The sequence below is a fragment of the Emydura macquarii genome, unplaced genomic scaffold (assembly GCF_026122565.2).
Source record: "Emydura macquarii macquarii isolate MOO-44397 ecotype Brisbane River unplaced genomic scaffold, CSIRO-AGI_Emac_v2 contig_1253, whole genome shotgun sequence".
NCBI lineage: Eukaryota > Metazoa > Chordata > Testudines > Chelidae > Emydura > Emydura macquarii.
In genome coordinates, this window is record NW_027131390.1 from 73,885,042 (window position 1) to 73,909,326 (window position 24,285).

The 24,285-nt window shown below is 40.1% G+C and overlaps 1 pseudogene; it reads left to right on the forward strand.

Annotated features, from left to right (window-relative positions):
- LOC137152986 (dynein beta chain, ciliary-like) overlaps nucleotides 1-24,285 on the forward strand; it is a 201,167-nt pseudogene that overhangs the window by 35,475 nt on the left and 141,407 nt on the right.

Sequence of the window (24,285 nt, forward strand, 5' to 3'; positions counted from 1 at the left end):
TTAACTTTCTGTAGTATTAAATTAAATAGAAATATAGTAATACTACCAGATGAACTATGAGTTCAGCTCCATTAGGGCTCTATTGGATGCATTTGCTGTAGGAAGAGGAAGTCAGAGACAGACCATAGTGAAGGGTGTTTGACAGTAAAGAGCAAGTAAAAGAACTTCTGCTTCTTGGTCTGGGGCTTCTAGAACAGCCTGCCACGCCCAGCCACCCAGGGATGTGCCAGCTGATGAGTCACAGGTTTGCAATGAGTCTAAAGGATACAGAGTGGTGCCCTATATAAACCAGAAAAATTCAGAGACCAAAGTGAGAGCTAAACTCATCATTGACCCTGACTAGAGGTGTTTCAGTTCTTTGATTTTAATATGAATTCAGATTGAATTAGTGGAGTGGATTGTTGTGAGAGAGGGAAAAGCGTGTTTTTGGATGTAGTTTTATCCTTGCTTGCTGATTTTCCTTCACATAATTAATTAATTCAGGAATATTCTGATTGATTAATTGTATACCCTTAATTTTTATAGCCACTGTTGCTGATTAGATTATATATGTTGTATTATTGTAAGCAAGAAGTTGTACTGGTTTGAATCTAATTCGTTGCTATAATAAGTGTCCTTTTTTCCTCGGTTTGATCTAAATCATTAGAGATGCCATATACATGACTGTAAACATTACCTTATTCTATTAATCATCTTGATTTAAACTAATACTTCAAAAATAGAATAAAATGATCCTCTTGTTAGCCTGTTGCATGTTCTTTTTTTTCCCAGAGACTATAAGAAATTGCCTCCTTTAATGCCTTGTGATAGGCATACTCGCTGATCCACTAAATAACATTGCAGTTGTGGCTTAACCCATAAGTGTGTGGTGATAGATAAAAATGTGGTTGAGTGTTTTGACAGTGAAATTCTTTTAGCACTCGGAATATGTAAGAAAGATTCTGAATGGAAGAGAAGCCCAAAGATTGTGCGCTAGCATGCCTTGTGTATCACACAATAGAGCTCCTCCTGTACACACTTACTGTCTTGATTGCTGTGTTGATACAGGCATCAGCTCATGATGTACCGAGGCAGCCAGAGATGTCAAAGAATGCAATTTTAGACTGTCTGTGTTAAAGTGCATGTACTCAGCAGAATGGGTTAACCCTTGTATGAAAGATGTAAGCTTGACACCTTGAAAAGGATGCCTGGAATATCGGGGTAGACAATACACTGACAGGCAAAAAGAAAAAAATCAGTTTGGACCTGTGCTTGGTCTTTCCATTTTTTAGTCAGATTTTGTCGTGTTGTTTGACTGATGCACAAGGGAAGGGTGCAAAGAACTCCCTATGAGCACTCCTGTGCCCCAGTGAGTATAATTGTCATTCCTGTTCTCCCTCGAGTGCAGGGAATCCTGATGTTGTGCAGAAGACACCCTGAAAGAGACAAAATGGAAGCAGCAGGACCATGGCCCTGACTGGATGCATGCGGACTTATGCTGCACACCCTGAAGGAATTTAGTGATGGGTGCACCCTGCATGCCTGCTGAGACGCTCTAGGGGATTTCTGTCTCCTGGAGGTGGAATTCCTCCCAAGTCACTCCATGGGGCAGAGCATTCCCAATGTGAGATTATGTTTTAAAAGGTACCGTTGATCCCTCTTTGTGCAAAAGATCAGAGGGCCTGAACTGTGCTAGCAGGTGATACATTACTGACCTATTAGCTCCTTACAGCTAATATACAATGTCCCATGGAACATATCTTCTTGTACCAATCTCAAAAGTATGGTGTGCTGTCAGGGACAGATTTAACCATCACTTTAGCACTTGTTGCATATAAATGTTCCTATTCAATTTAATGAAATAATTTGGACTAAAGAGTGACCCAAACCTACCTGTATTTAAAACGCTACTGTCTTCTATTTTAGTATTCTAGGGCCCGATCTCAACAGCTAGACTTTTTTTTTCTCCCCTCTCATTAATCAATTGCAAATGCTACAAAGATTTATGCCCAACTGGCGTGTGGGGTTGCTTTGATGAACACAGTCGCACTTCTGTGGAGGTGCTGTCTGAGGTACCTGTTCAGGTTCAAATCACCCAGGACACTAGTTGCTGCAAGAAAAAAAGGTGATAATTTGTCAGGTTTAATTGTGTGCCAATTTTATGGCACAACCAACTGTTTCTTAAGCTTAATGTTTTAGGTGAATCCTTTGAGCTGAAAAATACAAGGGGATCTTCATAACACTTAAACTGGGATATGCAGAAAGAGCAGAACTTCCATAAAACTTTTAAAGCTTTTTTTCAGTAAGTATAAAATCTAAGACTTTCTCTCTTTGCAAATTAATGGCTCAATACAGCCGTATTTAGGTAAAGCTCCTACCAACAGGAAAAACTCCCCCGATGGAACTAAAAAGATTGAGGAATTAGCATTAGATCAATTTAACAATAAGACCTTAACAGGAATCCTTATTTACGATAGTGCCCTTCTCCATCTGAAGATAGATTTTGGAAAACTATGCAGAAGCTAATGTCAGGGTTCTGAAGTTTCTTGAACTATAAAGACGGGAAGAAAATATTTTTAATTTCCAATTTTTAAAATTAATTCTAAGCTTGATCTCTCCTTTAGATATCTCAGATATTTAGATTGCCTAATAATTCTCCTGGAAAATCTATTCCAGTAGCACTTCCTTTCTTGTTTGTTCCTGGAGTGGAGAAACCTCATCTTGTAAAAGACCAAAATGATGCATTATATTTATAGCTCTCCAGACCTAGTCAAGTATGTCTATTTAACATGACAGAGAAAAATATTAAATTCTCATAGAATCAGATAAAAAAATCCTTAATAAAAGTTTCAGAGGATGTTTACTCCCAGAATTTCCCAATCCAGTTCGGTTTACACAGTGTTTGATTTCTCCCTCTTCATCTCTCGTATTATTATTCTACAGAAGTGTATACATTATTTTCGAAAATTGATTTGGTGTCAAATTGGTCTCTTGTGCTTTATAAAATTCTGACGTAGTTTGTAGCTTTTGTAATATAAGGCAAGAATATTTATATTGATCTACAAAGTTTGTGGTATTTTTGTTTTTTCTGCTTAATCCTGTCTTTTTTAACAACAATTTTTAGCTATATAATTTTTTTTTAAAGAGCTGAAATAATGTAGTAAAAAGATTGTTTTAAAACATCTATATTACAGTATCAGAGGGATAGCCGTGTTAAGTCTGTATACAGCAAAAACAAGGAGAGTCCTTTAGCACCTTAAAGACTAACAAATTTCTGTGGGCATAAGCTTTCATGGGCTGCAACCCACTTATGCCCACAGAAATTTGTTAGTCTTTAAGGTGCTACAGGACTCTCCTTGTTTTTTTTATATTATCAGTATAAAATTCTTGCTAATGAGGGTGGCTCAGGAGTGAAGCAATTGGTAGTAATTTTGATTGATTTATGACTTCAAAACAATGAAGCTAATTATGTCAGTATCAGCAATGTCGTTCGTAAACAATGATGACCTGTATAATCCCCTTTCACATGTTAATGCATTCTACCTCTCTGACAGACCTCATGCAATGGTGATTCCAGACTTCAAATTTATATGTGAAATAATGTTGGTGACAGAGGGATTTGTGGATGCCAGGATACTTGCCAGAAAACCTGTGAACTACTCTCCAAACGGGTGATGGAAGATAAGTCTGAACTTTCTGGTAATACTGTCTTTAAGGAAGGGTCTTGAAAAAGTTGGAAGATAGGGCATTACCAGTTAGAGGCGGACTATAGAGAAGTTTCCAAATACCCATTACCAGGAGTGAGTGAAGTACTCTTGGCATGGTACTTAAATACTAGCAGCAGTAGGAAAGCAAGCAGACAAGTCATTATTGTATACAATTATAAGAGCTCAAGTCTGGATTCTCTGTTTGCAGTGTGTGGAGAGAAGTCTGCTAAAAGACCTGTCCTTTGATGAAAGCATAGGATGGGTTGCATAATTACATAGGATTACCTGGTCTTCTCCCGTCCCTCCTCCCTACCATCCTCTCTTTCTCCATCTCTGTCTTAACCCTCTCTCCATCTTCAGAAATATGGTGTATTTAAATTGTGACCGTACTGACCGCTAACATAGTGCAGAGAGCCAGATATGTCTATCTCCATGCATGAGTGGGTCTTGCAGGCTTTGTGGTACTGTTATGCTAGAGAGTGGAGTAGCTGCAAAGAGAATCTGGTCAGTTTGACTGTGCCATACTGTAGCACAGGGTCCTGTCTGGCCCCATCGTTGTGGCCCTTCCTCGGGCCCGGGCTCGGAGGAAGGCCACTGCACCTTCCAAAAAGGGGAATGTTAGTCACTCCGTATGCGGTTCGTTCCAGGCCAGGCGGACGGCCAAGCAGTCTATCGCCCGGGCCCTTAGGCAGGGCAGGTGAGCAAGCAGTCTAGTGCCCTGGCCCGTGGCAGAGCGGGCGAGCAAGCAGTGTCCTCTGGTCAATATAGCAGGGTATGGTAATCACTCCCTGGGTGGTGAGGACAAGGGGAGAGGGGAGGGGGAACGCAGGCCCACCCGACTCCACTGTGTCCCAGCCCAGGGCCCTAGCAGTGGCAAAGGCATTGCCATTCAGTCAGCGGGGCTCCCGCCGCAACATGCCAATGGGGTCTTGCCCCTGTCTCAGCCACAGCTATGGCTGTCCCTGGGCCACTTCCTCCCCGTATCCCCAGGTACCTGTATCTGCCGGCTCCTCGGGGTCACTGGGGTACACAGCCCGCGGTAGGCTCACCAGTTCCTCTTCGTCCACCGACGGCAAGGCGGGGAGCTCTTCAGTGGAGGGCAGCTCCTCTAGGTCGCAGGGTTCCTGGGGTTCCTCAGCGGAGGGCAACTCCTCCAGGTCACAGGGCTCCGGGATCTCAGCGTCAGGCAGCTCCTCCAGGTCAGGACCGGCCTCGGAGGGTATCTCCCAGCCCTCAGGCTCAGGGGGCTCGGCCCATTCACTGGGGTCCAGAGGTCCTGTCCAGTCCTTGGGGCCTGGTGGCCTGGGCCAGTCTAGCGGGCCGTTCCCGGGGCCTATGCTCCGGGAGGCACTCGCTTGTGGCAGTGGCCTTGCTGGGTTCTGGCCTTTGCTGCAGCCGGCGGGATGGCACGTCTGCCTCCAGTGGCAGCCTGTCTCCACTGAGCTGCGGGCCCTGCTTTTTGTACTCCAAGCCCCGGCTGAGGCTCTGCCCCTCTGTTGCCGGATTGGTGGGCCGGTGGGACCTATCGCTAGCTGGCTCCCCAGTTGCCGGGCCAACTGGGCAGCCGGCCCTTTCACTGTCTGCTTTGGGCATTGTGGCCCTTTCTGGGGCCCAGTCTTGGAGGAAGGCCACTGCACCTTCCTACACATACAAAATTTTTCAGACCTCCATAGGACACAGTATTAAACTCCATCAGGCCATATTTGGTGCAGTGCTGATGGAGGATTCTTTGCCCAGAGATTAGGAGCCAAATTCAGACGTGTGTAATCAGATGCATCTCCTTTGAAGCACAGCTCCCAGTAACTTGCTCATCTCAGGTTTGAATTTGCCCCTCTGGCTGTAAGGCATCAGGAGTGTGATCTATTAATTATTTCCTGATTCCTGGCTTTGGACTGGCCTCTTGGGCTCGACTTCCTTTTTTTCCTCCCCAAAGTGTCCAACCCATCTTCTCCACCAAATCCAAGTAACAAATGAGTTGTTTCCTTGCTCAGTGGACTGTTAAGGTTTACAACGCAGAGTTTCTAATGCATGTAGAGTTGTCTAATGATTGGGTGAGAGCACCAAGTTGGACATGTTTAATCATAACAATGTTTATTCCCTTTAAACTGAGTACACCCCTTTCATAACAAATGCATGTAAATATTGAGATAAAAATAGCATTTGACAAGCTAGTCGGATATGTTTCATTTTATTAACACATTAGTCATTTTATCCTGCTCAGGGTAATATGTGAATACTACGTCCATGTGAAATTAGCATAATCTTTACAGTCAACACTTGTTCTCTTGGGTTTTTGATTACATTATTTTAATTAAGCAATAAGATATGACAGGTGCTGGATTTCAAGGTGGGTATAAAACTCCTCAATTGGTACTATAAAGCATGAGGCTGAAGGCTGTGAGTGACTTTAACCATTCAGAATGTGCATTAGTAATCACCTTGAAATGCACTGGCTGGAGTGCCCTCTGCTATTCTTAAATGGAATTTATATCTTGCATCATGAGAAACAGACGTGTGGATTTACTGGTGGTTGTAGTCATAAGCAGGACTTCAATGACAACCAGTCAGAAAGCTCCAGTTATGTTCTAAAGCCATTACATATTGCCCATAGATAGATTTGGCTATGACAGCACAGTGTAACTTTCAAATATATTCAGGTCACAACTCTCCAAAAAGGAAACTGATAGCTTCTGTCAGATCACATAATTAGGCTTGAAAGGATGAGAGTTTTTTATTGGCAAATATCAGTAAACTTCGATTTCACGGTACACAAACAAACTGATTAAAAATATATTTCCATCTATAATCATTGAAATGTACAGAGAGAATCTTTCTTACTTTGCCTATTGGAGAACTTTATTAGAGTTCATATATTTTGACGGGATATTGACCATTTGTGTTTTGATGATTATAAAGCTTTAACTTTTTGAATCTCACATCAACTGTCATGAAATGAGTGTCTGTCTCCCTGTCTATCTTCCTGTAATTTCATGCCATTGTGAAAATTTAAATTGATAGAAGTTGGGAAAAAATGCTTAAACCCCAAGATTTTGTGAAACTGTGAAAATTTAAATAATTAAAAATAAAGAAGCTTTAAAAATCTATATTATCTGTCAAAATAAGCAAGTTCCACTCATCTTTTAAACATTTCTTTTAGTGCATATAAAATAATCCCAAAGAGTTCATAATTGCATAGGATTAATTAAACTAGCAATAAGAACCCATACATTTGCTTAATCCTCTCTACCTTTTGTGTTCTGTAACCCTGGTGGCAGGTAATGTTTGGTGGGTGGGAAGCGAATTCTACCACTCTGGTACATAGGTTATCTTTGACAGCATCCCTCTTCCTCATTCCGGTGTAAGGATCTAATCTAGGACAGACAGGCAGTCCTCTCTGATGAACATAGAGACTTCAGGGATAACCGAGGGACCTGCTAGACTTGCCAGGTGTGGCAGGTCATATTCTTATGGCGTGTGGCTCACTGTTCCAAACCTCAGTAAATTTTTTTTTCGATTCTATTTAGGGAACAGGCAAAAAAAAAAAAAAAAAAAAAAAAGTTCAGTTTTATTGTTTTGCCCATCTTTAATTTAATCTCTTAGAGAAATCATCCAGATGGCTAGCTGAACAATTAGAACTTCCAGAATGAAACAATGAAAGCACGATTGTTAACCTGGAATTTCTTGTAAGTTCAATATACAGCTAAAACGTTAAGAGGTTGACTTGGCTGTTTATCAGGAAGTTGTGGTATCATAGTTTTTATAGTTTTCAATGACATTGAGCATGGTGAGCTGCATGCACCAGAGAAGGTCCTGAACTGGAACCTTTAAGGGGTAGGGAGAATGTCAGATTGATATCTGCAGATCCAAACCCAGACTGGATCCACAACTGGAAAGGAGTATTAACAGGATCCTGTTTTGATTTGACTCGGGATGATGGAAATCTCATGTGAACCAGTGATCTCATAAATTTTACACCATTTGAAGGCAAATATAGAGTGCAGTTTGCAAAATTTCAAGAACCACGAAACATAAACTGTAGTTTAAACCTAATCTGAATTTCCTCTGAACAATGCATCCTCAATCTCTTTCTCTCTCAGTGGTGTGTGTGAATGTGAATTGAATATCTGTACATGTCTAAAGGTAATATCACCACCTTGAAACAGACATGCATGCATTTTGTCTAACATGGGGTATTGAAGAGAACAATAAGACACAAAAGCATTGGCTTTTACACATCATTTTATCATTCACAAAATTAAGTAATTACATCCTGGGAAAAAATGCACTGGCATTGAGTATACAGTATCCAATCTATGTCACTACAGGTAGCAGCTTGAGTTTAACTAGCCATATGGGTTGTAATTGTCTAAGTATGATTAATTCATAATGTTTGTTAATTTTATGCCTCATATTATGATTTGTTATTATTACATTTAATAAAAGTGTCAGTCTTTTTGTGGGGTTTTGAGAGCCTTCAGGGATTTTAATCTTCCTAAAATAGTAACTAATGATGTCCTTATATTCCTGAGTCTCTTCAATGACTTCTTCCCATTGCTGGAAGGTCCATGGAAAAGGGATCTGAAGTTGGAACAGATGGTGCATCAGTCCATTGCAGAGCTCCGTTTGCAGCTCGAGGAAAACTTTATACTGAAGGTGGAAATAAAGGTTTTCTGCTTAGCTTATTGTAAATTCTAAATGGGTAATTGGCGGCTTTAGTGATTACTGTTGTTTGATGCTTGTAGGTTTCAACATCTGGCTAATGCCTTTGCTTGCTGCAGCAATAAGCAAAGGCAGTACAGTGCTTCCTGTTTCTTTGTTTTAAATAGATTATATGTTCTATTGATTTATGTAGTAGGAAAAGTAATTTTAGTTGATTTGCTCAGTAATAACATGGCACATTCTATAACATTATGGTACTATCCATTTCAGTTCTGGTCTTCCACCTTTAGTTATCTGCATTTGATTACATCTTAGCTTAAGTTTTAATTAATTTGTTAAGCTCTTTTTAGCTTCCATTAGACACAAATCCAAGTCACAAACACAAGTTAAATTTAGCAAAAGTGGCTTTTGTTCTCTGATAAGGTTCGAGAATAAATTAGTAGGGAGACTGACATAGCTGTTCTCAGAAAGACAAGCAGAAGACTGAGATCTTTCAAGTGACAGAATGTTAATTACACCTACCCTTGTTGCACCTGCCCTAGGTGTGGATGATATACTTATGTCACCAAGATGACTGGTCTATACTATTCTTTTATCATTGCAGCATAACTAGGGACAGTGTTAACACAAATCTCATTTGAAAAAGAACATTCTCATGCTTTCTTACTAGAAAATATTAAAATGATTTACTTGTCCCTATTTATGCTGTTTCTTTACTCTTTGCACGTCACTCTGACTAGAAATGAAAACAGATTGACAGGGTTCATTTCAGAATGTGGGTGCACTGTCATGCTCTGCTGACCCACTTACTCAGCTGCCTGGAATGTTGTCTTAGTGTGGGATTGCCAGAAGCACTATCAGCATTAGACATCTAAGCCCTCTTTCAGTGCTCCCTCCCTATGCAGCAAGGAACCGAAGCTCATGCTTAATGTTAGGCATGTGCTTATGCCCCCTGGCTTCAATGGAACTAAGCATGTACTAAATGCTATGCTGAATTGTGACCATATCATCTAATCTACGGTGCAGTAAGAAAAATATTTGAGCAGGATCCTTTCTTTTAAATGTCCCCTGTTTTTTGTCTTTGGTGACCAAGGTCTAGCAATTAAGCTTACACTGGCCAGTTTCATTTTAGACTGTAAATTCTTCAGGTCAAGGACTGCATCGAGCTACCTGACTGCAAAATGCCTATACTGTTTGTTTTACAAATAGTGGGGACAAGCCTTGAGGTCTGTACTTTTTTTTTTTTTATTTAATCAGGCGAACTCCCTCTTTGCCTGAGTAAGGACTATATAACTAAAGATGTCAGGATTTGGCACGTTAGTATGATATTTTATAGGCGGTATCCCTTTATTTCTCATGCGTTAGCATAATGATGTTTGGAGTGAAAGAAAAATGCATGAAGTACTTGTCTATTCATAGTGGGATTATAATGATTTTTTTTAACGAATGCTAAAGTTTGGGCCTAAAACAAGGTGACAGTTTCCCTTCAATTTATGGCACTCCATTATTTCAAAACTGTAACGTTAAACCTCTAGTTTAAACATGTATCTGTTTTATTTACAAGAAAATCCTGAAGAGAATGGGTATGGCAGGTACAGACATGAATTTACACACACAGAAAGCATTCCAAATAAATATATGAGAATAGAAATCTTCCTCAAACTATTGAATTAAATTTCTGTCTATCTTCTCCTCCTCCTAGATCACATTTGGAATGTGTTTCTAATTAACACTAAACGCAGGGTGTCCAATCTCTGGCCCCCACGGCTTTTAATTGGGGCCTAAAGGGTAACTGTGTGGAGAAGAAAATTTGTATTTGATTTCAATGGAGCTATGCTGATTAATACCATCTGGGGGTCTTTCAGGATAATGCACTCTTTGAGGAGTGGCGTGGGGTGGAATCCCTCTTGCTAAATACATCAAGCTTTTTTGGGTGGTGACAGCTGGATTGTAACTCTGTTTGGTCAAGCTTTGTATTGGATGGGTGGGTCTCTTCCCCTACCTTTCTCACCATCATTCTGTGTTTCTCCCTTAGAAGTACTTAAATTTACATCTGGTGCAGCAGGGCTTACCTTGACACACATGTCACTTTTCAGGGCAACTGCACCTTTATTTTCCCCCTCATGGTCCACTAAGAGCACCCAGTCTAAGCTCCTGACTCCTCAGCCATCACTCTCTGGGGCAGAGATGCATTCCCTTCTGACCAGTGTATTTCTAGGCTGCATGGTTCTCTGCCTACACTGGGAATTCCCCAGCAAGTAGACTGCCCAAGCAAGCCTGCTGTACATTCTCCTCAGAGGCTATAAACGCTAATTGCCCGTTGGTGCAAGTTACCACACAGCTCTTTCAAAGCAAGCACATTTATTGTTAAGATGAAAGCACTACAGAGAAAACATTAAACACAACAAAAGAGCCTACATGCATGATAATCCGCTTACCAGTGATCACCCCAACTCCAACAAGGGCTCTGGCTGGTGACCAGTCCTTCAAACCCCACCCAAGGGAGTGTTGTGTTTGCAAGTTCATAACCACCTTGGCTCGGAACAAGCACATCTTGAATTTGAGTCACTTCTGACTGACACCGAGCTCTGTGTATGCTTAAAAGCTTGTCTCTCACCACTTGAAGTTGGTCCAACAAAAGATATTACCTCACCCTCGTCAGTCACTTTGTACAATCTGGGCCTTTGATCTTGTCCTCAAGTAACAGATGATTAGCAGACAAATGACGAAAACTTCAAAAGACTGAGTTCTTGCATAACCGGAGGGTCTACGTTGCTTCAGATAGCCCTATGATGCTCATAATATTTCCCAGGGTTTACATTACTCAGGTCTCTCCCCAGAGACATTACATACAGTCCCTCAATAATACATACAAAATTTCATTTTTAATACAATGAGCTCCTAAAATACTTAATCTTAATTCAATCAGGTTTGTCCAGGACGTTACAGGAAACTGCCATATCTGTCATAGTATACTGTTTTCCTCTGCAGGCTCATAGGGAGAATAGTACAAAGAGTAGCAGTCAAAAGGGGAACTTCATATGCCCACCTGTCAATAAAATAAAAATGTCCTACCAATTCCATGATGTAATTCTGCCAAATTAGGCATCCCTTTGACATCTACCTATGTTGCTAGAGAAATCTCAGAATTACATCAAATATAAAACAATAAATAGTAGAGACTGTGTCCTAGGCAGTTGAATGAGTTATGTAGCCAGTGGCAAAACATGTCGTATCACTGCTCTATCTGTATCTGTGGTGTGGAATGATCACGTAAGATGATTATCATGCGGGTAGGCTCCTGTACTGGTTTTTAATGTTTTCTCTGTAGTGTTTTCACTTTAAGAATAAATGTGCTTGCTTTGAAAGAACTGTGTGGTAATTTATACCACTGATCAGTTAGTCCTAGATAGTCAACCCCACATGCGTCTTTCTCCCTTAACTTCACTATTCGATATCATGTGCTGACCAGAGTGTTGCTAACACTTCAGATGATTCCATATCAGATGCAGTGAATCCAGGGCAGTTGGCAAATTGGAATTAGTTGTCTGAGCAACTCAATGGGATGCAAAGTAACAAAAGGGAGAAGTGTCAGCAGTGGTGGGGGAGGGAAGCTGATGCTGGGAGTGAGAGCAGAACAGCAGCCAGTGCTACTGTGAGTGGCTAAATCAACAGAGCATCCATTTGTAATATAGCTGTAATACAGTTGTTAATAAACTGGACTGAAAGCAAGAACAGGGGCATGCGAAGGTTGGAATTGTCCTGGTATCTCACAAGCCAGCACCGCACTGCTAGGTGGGGGGAGAATAAAGATATAAATAATGTACAGTGTGATTAGGGCCTTATTAGGATTTTGACACATCTTGCCCTTTTGACTGCTTTTCTTTCCTCTTTCTGCATTTCATTCCCCTCCATTGCTTCTCAAATCTTTCTCCAATTTCTGATACATGAAAAGGTTATTGGGCTTGATCTTCCTGTAATGTACATCAGCTGTATGTCTCCAGAGCTCACTCATACCTGTACTGTACTGGGCTGTTCTGGAAATTTAGGAGTAATTTCTGATTGAAAAGGTTTTCTGAGTGACCCATCTTGTGTTTAATGGGTTTTCATTTGGCCTAGGAACAGACATCTTTGAAGAGCATCTGCAGTAAGAGATGTCTGTGGATCATTAATAAGTTCTGGTATGGCAGTTTCTATGTTCTTACAGTATGATTGCAGAGGAGATCTGTGTTCTGGCACAAATGTACATGGACACTCTGGGAACAAGTGTGGAAGTTATGCTTGACCTGGTCTCAGCAAGGGTCCCAAGGCCACCCAATATATGTGAGCATCTGTTAAACAATGTTGCTCACCATTTTTTGGCTGTGGAAGCGGGATCAGGAGTAAATAGCTTCATTTCTTTTGTTTCTCTCTCCCTTGGTCCCTGTCCATGGCATGACCTGCTGGTGGGAGATCCAAAGTAGTATAAATCTGGAACAACATGCCCAGCCACTGGAAAGCCCATGCCTGTATCACTGGGAAAGGCCTCATTTCCCTTATACTTCATAGGCAGGAGAATAGGGAGAATGCAAAGAAGAAACTGCTCCTGCCTGTGGGAGGAAAACAAGAACTCTCTTTCCTTCCTCACACCCAGCTAGTTAGCAAGGAAGCGCCTTCCTCTCACCCAGTTAGTTAGCAAGGAAAAAGATTCTGTCTGCTCTTGGCCTTTGCCTCCAGTAACTTGCAGGCCCACGTAAACCTACAAAGATATGACTCTGCCAAATGACGGGAAGGAGAGGGAGATTTGTTGTTTGGAAGTGCAGGGGGATGGGGAGGCTGAAGGATGGTGGTAAGGAGGAAGGAGAGAGACTGGGCCTGGGGGAAAAGACTGCTGGATGACTATGGTGGTGATTCTCACAGAGCAGAATTCTTTCATTGCTGACATAATGAAGGGATAATGTTTGAAATCTTGTCCCGATAGCATAATTCCAGTCAGCTCTACCTGTCTCCAGAAATAGTAAACTCTATGTAGTAATAGAGAAAAGAAGGGAAGGAAAGGAAAATGGATCTCCATGATGTGTTGTCTCTATGATTAATTTTCTCAGGTTGGCAGCCAGCACTTTTATTGTGGCATTACATGGAAGGAGGTTTATGGATAGGAGAGTATCCTAGTAGTGCTTGACTAAGTTGTAATGGCAGCAGAGTATACCCCTCTAGGATGGATAAGCTTAATGAAGCAAAGAAATCTTCAACTATGAGACTAGTATGCATGAGAGTGATTGTAGTTTCCTTTCTGAGACTGAGTGAGCTTTGTGGCAGATTAACACAGAGCTGAGATATGCTATGGAAATGACAAAGGTCTGTTGCTAACTTAGAATCATGAAATATCTATTGTATTCATTTCAGAAAAATGTACCTCATTTGTCAGGGCATATTTAAATAGAGCTTCCAAAAATAGTCACCAAGATGGCTTTCCTTCCCCATGTACACTGAAACTCTCAGATAGATACCTTAATAATATCATAAATTACCACCCTTGTAAGGTAATTTAGATACACAAATGAGGAAGGTCCATCGTAAAAAAAAGACGAGACATCCAAATGAAGTTATAGCATAAATTATTTACTATAGAGTCACTATAGAATCAACAGTGATTCTAAATTCAAGTTTGAAAATCAAATATGTTCAGGAAAACATTGAAACAATTTGGACCTTTCATTCTATTTTACTGTGGTCTAAGTGGATATTTGCTACACCTAAGTTAACTATAAATGTGTTCATCTAAGTGTATATATTTACTACACATAAATTAACTATAAATGTGTTCCACTATATTTTGAGACCACAGGATTTTGCTGTAAATACAGTTGTGATGTGTGTCTTACTTCAAAACCATAGCAAACTTCATTTCTATGTCTTTCATTCCTTAAATTTAGCACATGCCTGGATTCCTTTTTGGTAGTCATTGCAGTAAATCAAGAAAGATGTATGAAATGTGGATCCCTGAAAAATGCAGGGATATAATATAATAAGGGTTGTGCAGTTACTGCTGTGAGTTTTTCCATGTATGTTGCATACTGACTCTGAATTCGAGATGTCTACAGTTTGTGAGTTAATACCACCCGCATCTCGCCAGTTAAACATATCTGAAGTTTCCCATAAGTTGAGAATGTTCACCTGTTCTTGATGATCATTTCTCTAGAGTGGCTCACCAAGTTAGCTTTTGGGTGAGAGAATCCATACTTCCCTTCACATGCTAGATCCTACATCCATTGAAGAAAACATTCCGAAATAATTTTCTGAAATGGAGGGGGAAAATGAAATCTTGAATATTAGTTTGTTTCTTACAGTCCCCTCATCCCCCCAGTGATGCCTGTAAAATGTGTCAGGCAGTGTATCAAGTTTATCACTAATCTTCACTGTTCATTTTTAGGTCACACAGTTAGAAGAGCTGCTAGCTGTGAGGCACAACTTTGTAGTTGGGAATGGTGGAACAGGGCAAAATCAGGGAAAGTAAACTACACATTCAAGTACCCCTCAAAACCACCTGTTCTGCCTGTTAATTGAATGCTTGTAATGGAACTCTTTTGGTGAGACGTGTATTGCAAGTTCATTAGAACGCATGGACAATGTGAGGCCAAAATACAACATTCTATGCCATGAACCATGCTAGAGTTCACACACATGTTCAAATGAATGAAAGTGATGTATTACGCAAACGGGTCTTCTATGGATGAGCTTGTGGTCTCTAATGTTCCCGTATTGAAAGGTTCTCATTTTATTATTCACTTTTGACTGGATCCTCTTCAGTTTCTTTCTTTCTTTCCTTTCCTGTTGCTTTCCTTTCCTGTTGCTTTTACTGTGTTAGCTCACTGTAGGGTTCGTCTCATGCATTGCCATAGTTGCTTCTTAGGATCTGATGCAGCAAGGCAGCAGCACTTTCTTTTTCATTGAAATACCCATTTGTTATATGGAAAGTTTATGATAACCATAGTTTGCTCTTTTATATCACCTTCCACCCAAGGGTCTGAAAACACTTCATAGCTATTTGATTTTCTTGTTTTTAAGTAATCGAAACCAACAATAATTAAAATGAAAGCTGCATCCTATGACCCAGGCACTTTTATGCCGAAAAAGAAAAGGATGGACAAAATCATCAAAGACAAACTAACCCAGTTTAGCCCATGATGACATCTACAGATAATGCCTATGTGTCTAATTGTTCTATATAAATTCTATAAAATATTTGCAGAGAAGGAGGTTCATAAATGGGATCTCTGTAAATAGCTCTTTTCTGGCCCAACCCAGATGAAACCTAGGGACAGACCTACAACAACCTGGATGACCTTAGCAACATTGGAAAGACATGGCATGAATGGGAGGAGAAGACTGTTACTTCAAATATCTCAGTCCTCCATTAAGTAATTTAAGGGGATAATTAAGCCTCAAAACGTTCTTATAAGGTCAGAAAATATTTTCTCCAATTTACAGGTGGTAAACTGAGGCACAGAGATCTCAAATGAGTTGTTCACAGTCACACAAGTTGTCCATGGCAGAGATGGGAATAGAACCCAGGAGTCCTGCTTCAGGTTTGATGATCCAAGTAAATAAGGGTTTCTCTCTTGTTCCTTTTATTTACTCAGCTGAATCCTCCTAAACAAATGCTAGTGAAAGAGAAAAAATATTTTAAAATCTGCTTCATGTGTTGGATATGGACTCAGTCTTGCAATATTCATCTTTGGAGGCTATTGCTCCATTCAAGCTCTGCAGTTGCTGAGGTTACTCCCAAGTCAGAGAGAGGAAAAATGTAACTCTCTTGTGACTATATATTATACTAACGTGAAGCTGAGGCCATGCTGGAATGAGATCTACTCTAAAGCTGATGAACTTTTTGGATTTCTTTATCCATCAACAAGGGAGTGGGAAGATGGTATTGCCAAGAATATACTCAAATGAAGTTAGCTAAATTTAATATCTAAAAGCTTTACATTGATTATATGGTTATGGTTAATGGGAACTGAATTTCATTCTTTAATTGGAGGGCTTGTTTTCATCCACTGTGAGGGAACTTTCTGTCATAGCCCATGATGTCCCCAAATAGACTATGCTAGATGGGGATATTGACCCTATATGGATTGAGTCATGGAACGCGGTCATGGATGACCATAAAATTTGTGTGTATCAAATGACTAATAATCCTGTTCTGTGGAATGGAAATGTGTGTATCACAGTCTTTCAGAACACCTTTCCTTTAAATCAGTGTTACAGACTATACAATGGAAATGGCCTCACACAAGAATTCACTTCTGTATCTAATTCACATACTGGGGAGAAATTAGTGTGTGTGCGCGTGCGCGCGTGCGCGCGTGCGCAAATATATATATTTTGGTTATGGTGTACACCCAGTAAAAGTAGACTATAAGAGCCAAATTCTTCTCTTTCATGGTAGATCTCAAATGGGGTATTCTACTCTCTCTACATGCACGTTGGGTATTTTCTGTAAGGTACCTGTCACTTTAACAAAACTGAAATATAGAGTAAAACTGTGAAGGTTGTGGTTCAACCAGGGAAGAGGGTGGGGCAGAAAGCTGAATTGTTCGGCATTTTTTGTATAATCTTAACTGATTAAAATTTCACCTTTATTCACTACAGAGGCAGTCTTTCTTTATGATGGATACAACAGCAGGAGAGCAAACTGTTGGAATTGAGATACTTTGTGCAGATCTGAAAGGAGATTTTTGCCCTAATTTCGCACAATAGTAGAAACTTCCTTTAAATCACATTTTCCTAACCAGTGCCTAGAATAGCTCTTGTTGTTAGATTCTAAGGGTTCCATTGTGACTTTTAAGCCAGAGATCGCAGTAGGAAATGTGTAGAGATGCACTGCCCCCAAGGAGCTCCTAGAGGAATTGTTCCTGAGGACAAATGTGATCATAAAAGTTAAAAATGGAACAGACCCATAAAAGATCATCTAGTCCCTCCATCTGCCAATGCAGGATTGCTCCCTCCCTGTTACTACTAGTCCTTTATCCTTTCTAATTTTAAAAGTCTCAAGTGTGGCGGTTTCCAGCACTTCCCTTGGGAAACTTTACTCTTCTTTTCACTGTGGGAAAGCACACAGCAGCAACCACTAGTACACCTTTTAATATGGTGCCATATGCATCCCCTTTGGACTGGCTTCTACCTGCGAGCTGGTGCAGAAGGAGAGGTGAGGGGCATGGCTCTTCCCTGTCAAGATCTCTAGTCGCACTAGACTTTCCTGTCTTCCACATACAGTGGTATGGGGTGGTATTCAGACTGTTGTCAGCCATCATCTGGCCATTAAGGAGTGTCTCATTTTGTTAAGTGTACTAGCTGAAGTGTAATTAACCATCACCTAATTCTAAGCTATATAATTTAATTTGTTAGTTTAATTTGTGGTTGATTCAGAAAATGTCCTCATTTTCTGGATAGTGATTATTCTTCTGATCAGCTAAATTTTCTTGAATGTATTGGGGCATTTTTGCTTTCTATTTAAAGGCTGATGGAAATCCCCAACAGCATTATTGTTTCAGGGAATGATAATATTGCATTAATTTTTATTACTTTTGATATTTCAATCTTACAACAGACTTCAGAAAGCTTCAATTATCAATTTGTAAAACTGTTGTAATTAGTTGTAAAGCAGCCAGGGAATATTCACAATTTATTCAAATCTGTAGTGTCGACCCCAATCCTGCAAAGGTTAACTCACATGCTAAAGTTTAAGGATGACTCTATGGACCTTGCATAAAGAATGTCTGCAGATCTTTAATGATAAACTCAGAGTTTACAAGATCCATAGGATAAGCCAGTAGATCTAAAATGAGTTAGGATGTGCCTGTGGTCTTTAAAGCTTTTTATGCAGTGCCTGTGGAATTTGTAATTTCTATGGATGTAGGACTCCTCATACAAGAAATGCAAACAGGATTTGGCCACATAGTGAAAAGCATGGCGTTTGCAAGGTGTGCAAAAAAACCTGAAAAATTGAAGACTCCATAAGGATTAAACTACTACAGTAGGCATATTTACTAGTATTCTTTGAGGATCAGTGTATAAAGCAAGTTAAAAGTATTTAAACCAAGCAATTTTGGGTTATTAGTAGAAAAAATATAGTTTTAAAATAGTTGTTTTCATTTTTTGAAAATTGTTCTAATTTCTACAATGAAAAATATCTCATTTGATTACACTCAAACTTAAGAAAAAAAGGGATTTTACTCTAGCCTAGGATTGGCAGAGAAAATTTCAGACCAAAGAGAGTTCTGTTGTGTAAATGGGGAAAAAGGGAAGAAAAAAAATCAAGGTTGATAAAAGTGGAAAATATCTCTCACTAGTTAGTTTCCATGGACCCATGATATAAGGAAGAACTGAAAAGTCACTAAGAGACTTGTGATTCTTTTAATGTTTGTAGTACAGGATATCCATGATGGAAAGGTTTACCTGTTAAACTGACAAATCACTTCAGTTGTTTTTAGTGATGTAGCTATGTTTGTCCCAAGATATGAAAGAGACAAGGCAGGTGAGGTAATATCTTCTATTGGACCAACTTCTGTTGATGAAAGACACAAGCTTCTGAGCTACTCAGAACTCAAAATGACGCCAGAACAACAGATGCAAAACCTGCAGACATTTCCACTACTACGATGATCACACCTTTCAAGATTCCTGGGTCCTACACAACATCAGGTGTACCTTATCTAGAACATCATATGCCCCACTAACAACTATGTGTCTGAAACCAGGCAATCACTATACTCGAATGAGCTCTCACAGAAAAATAAGACAAAAACACCATGTCGCTCATGGGCACACATTTTTCACAAAGCGATCATTCTGTATCTGATCTTTCAATACTCATTCTCAAGGGAAGTCTGCACAACACCATCCAAAGGTGAACCTGGGAAATTAAATTCATAACTCTGCTAGACAGCAAAACCCATGAACTTAACAAGGATACTGGTTTTATGGCTCATTACAACAATTTGTATCACACAACACTGCCTGCTATCTTTAATTGCCCACTTCAAACCCTTTATGTATAACCCCCCTTATAATGTATAACACCTTTATGTATAACAATCCAATCCCCAATTGCTCACTTCATTTCAAGTGACTGCCTCCAATATATATTACCCTTTCTGCTAAACAATCCGTTCCAGCTTGTCACTCAGACACTCTTCTTCCTTCCTCCTAAAGGAGAACTCTAGGTAGCTTGAAACTCAAGCATCCATCAGCAGAGATTAGTCCAATAAAAAATATTACCTCACATACCTTGTCTCTTTTAAATCACTTCAGCGTTTCGCATGTAATATCATGTTAAATGGACAAGAAACTGGATATGAGTCAACAGTGTGCCCTTATTGCCAAGAAGGCTAACGACATATCGGGTTGCCTTAGTAGGAGCATTGCCAGCAGATCGAGGGAAGTGATGATTCCCCTCTATTCGGCATTGATGTGGCCACATTTGGAATATTGTGTCCAGTTTTGGGCCCCCCACTGCAGGAAGGATGTGGAAAAACTGGAGAGAGTCCAGCAGCGGGCAACAAAAATGATTAGGGGGCTGGAGCACATGACTTCTGAGGACAGGCTGAGGGAAGTAGGCTTGCTCACTGTTCAGTGAGGGGGGATTTGATAGCGGCCTTCAACTACCTGAAGGGGGGCTCCAAGGAGGATGGAGCTAGGCTGTTCTCAGTGGTGGTAGATGACAGAACAAGGAATAATGGTCTTTAGTTGCAGTGGAGATGTCTAGGTTGTATATTAGGAAAAGCTTTTTCACTAAGAGAGTGGTGAAGCACTGGAATGGGTTACCTATGGAGGTGGTGGAATCTCCATCCTTAGAGATCTTTAAGGCCTGGCTTGACAAAGCCCTGGCTGGGATGATTTAGTTGGCGTTGGTACTGCTTTGAGCAGGGGGTTGGACTAGATGACCTCCTGAAGGCCCTTCGAATGCTAATATTCTATGATTCTCTTCTTGTATCAGTTGTATTTGATGTAGTAAAGAAGTGCACTACATAAGCCTTATGTATACAGATACTAAATTCATTTTAAAACAGTCATGGAATTGTGACAGTGAATTCTTAGTGATTTTGTGTTTAGGTTTTAACTCAAGCAAATAATGAATGTATTTCATTAACAACATCAAAGCAACAAATGTTTGATATCACCTGTCTTCAGGCAGCAACTCCTGCCACAGTTTTCAGAGCTCGATCCACAGTATGAACAAACAGGACTTGGGCTGAAGTCCGTGAGTATGATTATCAGATTAATAATAGCTTCAGATTAGTCTATTAGCAAAAGATTATTTAATTATAGACTGACATATTTGCAAATTCAAAACAATGCACAAATTAAAGGCAGAAGGCCTAGGACCACATAGTCTTCAGTGAAGTTACTTCCAGATTTACCCCCCACTGAAATCACTCTGGATTTACAGCCGTGTAACTGAGACCAGAATCTGGTCCCGTGTGCTCTGATTCAAAAGGAATAGATTGTGTGTGGCTGCAGTGCACCAAGAAGAGCACTTACAAGATCATGCCTCTAAGAATGCGCAAAATCTCTCGTGCTGCTCCTGGCACATGGGTGGTGAAAAGAACAATCTCTCCATCCATTTGATTGTGTCTTCATCTTGTGTGACCCCAACTCTTCAAGCTGATACAGGAAGGAGGTGGTGCTATAGCATGATCCCTGTGTATGATCCCTCCCCAAACTTTGCACTGGTCAATGCGACTCCCCACTTCCCCCATTTGGGCGAATAGCTAATTGCCACAATTTGGGCCTGTGTGTATGGGATATTATAACATTCTGGGTTGCAGACCAGTGGGGAACTGTCACCCTTCCCCTGCAACCTGGGGTGCCTCTCAATGATTTGCTGCTGTAGCTTCCACCTGGGCTGCTCACGAACATCTTGCCAGCATGCAGGTCACGCTCTGAGTGTCTGTGTCTAGACACAGCCCTGGTCCAGCAACTCTGACCCCAGCAGCCTGTCAGCAAACACCAGCCACATTCTGGCTTCCAGCAGCTGTAGTTACTATTTGCAGGGTGAACGCAACACACTCCCAGTCTTGACTCCCTCCCGCCCCCCCAAAAAAAAAAAAAAAAAAAAAAACCAAAAAAAGTGTGTTCTGCACTGTCCAGCCCTGTCTTTGACAGTTCAGATATTTTAGGTCTGTTGCCTCTCTAAGGGGATCAATATACGACAGTCTGCTACCCTAGATGGAGTTACCCGCACAGTTCACAACATTGGATTCGTTTTGATTAAATAAACTTGCTTTATTCTTTAAATACAAGAAGGTAGATTTTAAGTGAGTACAAGTATAATAAATTAAAGTCAGAAATGGTTACAAGAGAAATAAAGATAAAACGCTTGTACTAAAACTTAACAAACTAGACATAGTTCAAGATGAAGTCCGTTACTATAGGTTTCCAATAATACAGCAGACCATATTCTCAGGCCAAGATCTGCTCCCAAAGTCCAACGGGGCAGTTTCTTTTGTTTTCTTAAGTGAAAAAGAGTGAGCGATGGATAGGGAGAGAGAACTTGGGGTGTTTTTCCTCCCTTGCTTTTGAAGTTCAGTCACCCTTTGAAATGCATTTTTCTGAGGGATACCCCTAGATTCCCACTGTGAGGTTGGAGTCATGCAGAGTCTCATGGTGAAAGAGGTTTCATGCTGGTGTTTGCTAAAATGCAGATCTGTTTATTCCTGCCCCCCCTTCCTTGCCAGAGAATGGCCACTTAATAGGTGATTGCCCATCACCTTTGGTGACATCTGCCTTGTCCTTTGTCTTTGAGAAACTGGTTTAGTTTGGTAAACACATTTCAGACCTAATTTCATTTTATATTTATAACTTTACATGTAATGTTGTTACACATGTTTCATAGTGATATTATTGACCGATGAGTTATTAGTTTTCAAATAATACCTCACAAGGCAAATTTTGTACAAAAAGTATTACAATGGTTTGTGTGGTGTGAATACAGGGGTGCATTCAGTCACAGGTATACACACACACATATACATATATGTATATATACTGTACATGGCATAGGCTTAAATTTATTCACCATAAGATATTTTGTGAGTATATTCTCTAATTAATACATGACTCTTGCTATTCTGTATCATTTAATTGTGTGAAACATTTTTGATTCATTGTCTATGAATTATAAATGCAGACACTTTAAAAGGAGTTGCATGGTTAAATTTTTTCACACTGAAGTGAATATTCAGCCCATAATGCCATCCTTCACTGTCCCTTTGCTTTAATGTACACTGTAGCCACATATTATTTACAGCTTTCTTTGATATTTATTAGATAGGCAGGATTATTTACCATAGCTGGGCATAGTTCACAGTCAGAGACCTCTTCATAGAGTTAGTTAACAAGAAGAGAATTATTTTTGTCACCATGTGATCTCTACTATAAGATAATATTAGAACTGGATTTCTGTTAGTAAGTGAAAATGAAATAAGAACTTTGAGGCAAGCTTACACCTGGAGCAGGGAGTGCAATTCCATTGACTTGCGCCTGATTACGCCAGGTCTGAATTTGGTCCACTTAGTTTTCTTTAAGTAAATAAAAGGAGAGCACATTTTAACTGTGATGGAAATACGCAGTCACAAACATTGCTTGACTCAAAGCTATACATTGATAGCAAAGGCAACAGAAAAGATTTAAGTCATACAATTGTTGCTGGTCGATGACATTGTCTAACAGCTTTATGTATTTTCTGCTTCTTTTTATGGGCCTCAGGAATCAATATTTTCTGTCATTCTCAGTGTGCGGCTTGGAACGTTTTTTTGGTTTTTTTGCAAAGCCAGAGAGACTCAGGTGTCAAAAGCAAGCTAACATAGGGGACTCCATTTTTATTTGAATTTGAAACTAGTTTTTGCAGCTGATAGGACGTGAAAATCATTTGTATCCTGTTGGTACCTTTGTTTAAGTTTGTAGTGGACTGGTTGCTGCTGGCAGTCTTCAGAGTCATCTGAAGGTAATAGACATTTAAAATTGTGTTAATCTCTTATTTAAGGATTCATTCCAGAAAATGCAGTTTACTGATGTGGTAGGAAAGTTGCTAATTCAGCAGGACTATGTAACTAATACTGCAACTACCAGAGCAGTGCTTAGATTAAAATCCTACAGAGTGCCTGCAATAGTCTAGGGGAGTGGTTCTCAGCTTTTAGGTGCAGCCCTCAAGGGGTTCACCAGCAGTTGTGTGGGAGAGGTAATCGCTGAAGCAGAAGCCACCTGGATTTTTCAGTAGAAAATGCTGATATAAAACAACTACCAACAGAGTGAAGCAGTGCATCAAATTGCATGCCCAATTCTGCATGTTGCTGAGCATCCTCAAATCCCATTGGGAAGTCAATGAGAGTGTGTTGCACATCATGGCATCAGGCCATAACTCACTAACAGTATATGAAGTTAAACATGTTAAACTGGAGGAGAGTAAATAAATCCTCTTGGCCAAGTTCTGCTTGAAAGCAGGGTTTCCAGCAACAGAAGTTATTCATGACATCAGTGTAAATTCTTGTTGTCTGATGTTATTTTTATTAATTTCATTGTTCCTTATAATTTTTTTAATGTTTTTATTTCTGTAGATATGTAACTAGTTGAATTGAGACTTGTGAGGCAGAGTCTGAAAGAGCAAAACTGACTTTCTTGTTTAACATGCATGTTCCTTATTGTTTGGAGCAAGTCTGGTGCAACTTAAAAACTATCACTACAATTCCTGAAAGCAGCATGGTCCAGGTAACAACAACAGAATCTCCACTTTTCTGCTTTTTATCAGATCTGATTTTTAAAAATAATATTTGAGTATTTCACACTTGGTGTGATGGAACCTCATTGCAATGAAGCAATGGTTTCATGTACAGCATTTTGTAGTTATTTCTTGTATCAAAAAGAAGAGGTCACCACTCTCCACCTGCACCAGTCATTGATG